This window comes from Myotis brandtii, unplaced genomic scaffold, assembly GCF_000412655.1.
Source record: "Myotis brandtii unplaced genomic scaffold, ASM41265v1 scaffold114, whole genome shotgun sequence".
In the NCBI taxonomy this organism is placed as follows: domain Eukaryota; kingdom Metazoa; phylum Chordata; class Mammalia; order Chiroptera; family Vespertilionidae; genus Myotis; species Myotis brandtii.
In genome coordinates, this window is record NW_005353927.1 from 696,510 (window position 1) to 697,137 (window position 628).

The 628-nt window shown below is 63.9% G+C and overlaps 1 protein-coding gene across 1 annotated transcript in view; it reads right to left on the minus strand.

Moving 5' to 3' along the window:
* ZC3H4 (zinc finger CCCH-type containing 4) overlaps positions 1-628 on the minus strand; it is a 41,310-nt gene that overhangs the window by 40,383 nt on the left and 299 nt on the right.

The window sequence follows — 628 nt, forward strand, 5'->3', positions numbered from 1 at the left end:
GCACTCAACACAAGGGAGGGGGGCGCTCCCTTCGCCCCGAGCCACGGCCCCGGGGACCCTCCTTTCCGCTCCCGGAAGGGAGGGCGCCGCTTTTCAGCCCCAAAGAAGGAGAGAACCCCGGAGAGCAAGAGGGGGCCGACTTCCTCTTCCCCTCCAAGGCAGGGAAGCCAAACCTCTCCCACTGCCCCCCAAAAAGCCCGCATCACCTACCTAAAAAAGGAAAAAAAAAGGCGAGAGGAGCCCTCCCTTTAGAGAAAAAACATGGGGCAGGGTCTTCTTCCCCCCAAAACGGACAGGGACTTCCATCAAAGGGGCTAGAGGTCCCCCCCACCTTTTTTGCCCTCCAGGGAACACCTCCCGCCAAAAAGGGGAAAAAAACAGTGCAAGGGGCGCCCCATGTCAGGACCCCACCAGGAGGAGGGTGGGAAAGGGACTGGACGAACCCCCACTTTCTGCCTCCTACGAACGCTAGGCTACCTCTCCAAGCAGGACGGGGCGCGCCTCCCCCGGGAGAAAGGATACCGCCGGGGGCTGGGGGCCCCCAACTCCACACCCCTCCGAGCGGGGCTGCGGCTCGAGGTCTCCCCCGAAAAGGGGTCCTGGGGCCCCCTCCCCCATCCCCTTCCCT